Below are 728 nucleotides of genomic sequence, written 5' to 3' on the forward strand. Positions count from 1 at the left end.
AAAGACTCACGTCACGCAAAGGGACTGTTGTCAGCGCACAGGTGCTTGTCTCTCTCAGAACAGACAACTCTAAACGCGTCCCCGGAGGAGGAGGACTTGAATGAGGAAAACGACATTCTGAGAAACCAAAGTCCTTTTTCCCAAAGGTTCTGAAAGCAAAAGAAAAAAAAAAAGCAAAAAAAAAAAAAAAAGTAGTAAACCACCCCCCACCCCCCCTACACAAAGAACTCCCCCTCTTTTCCAATCTCCTGTCCTTGCCCCAAACTCCAACAAAAATCGCTCTCTGGTTTGCAGTCATTTATTTATTGTCCGCTGCAAGCTGTCCCGAGACACCGCGCAGGGAAGGCGTGCCCCTCGGAATTCTCGGCGCCTCGACCTCCGACGACAGACGGCCTCGTCCAATCACGGTGACCCTGCCTTGCTCGCAGCCTGCAGGATGCTGCTATGGACCTTCCGTGACCCACGTGACCTAGCACACCAATGATAAGGGAATATTTTAAAACCAGCTATATTATATATATTATATATATATAAGCTATTTATTTCACCTCTCTGTATATTGCAGTTTCATGAACCAAGTATTACTGCCTCAACCATTAAAAACAATCGACAAATTATTTAAAAAAACAAACAAACCACGAGGCATTGAGTGGTGGCCGGGGGCAGGGCAGGGCAGCCCTCTTGTGTTTCGTTCTTCTTGGTCTGTGGTCTTTGCACGGAGAGCTGGG

This window comes from Myotis brandtii, unplaced genomic scaffold, assembly GCF_000412655.1.
Source record: "Myotis brandtii unplaced genomic scaffold, ASM41265v1 scaffold6, whole genome shotgun sequence".
In the NCBI taxonomy this organism is placed as follows: domain Eukaryota; kingdom Metazoa; phylum Chordata; class Mammalia; order Chiroptera; family Vespertilionidae; genus Myotis; species Myotis brandtii.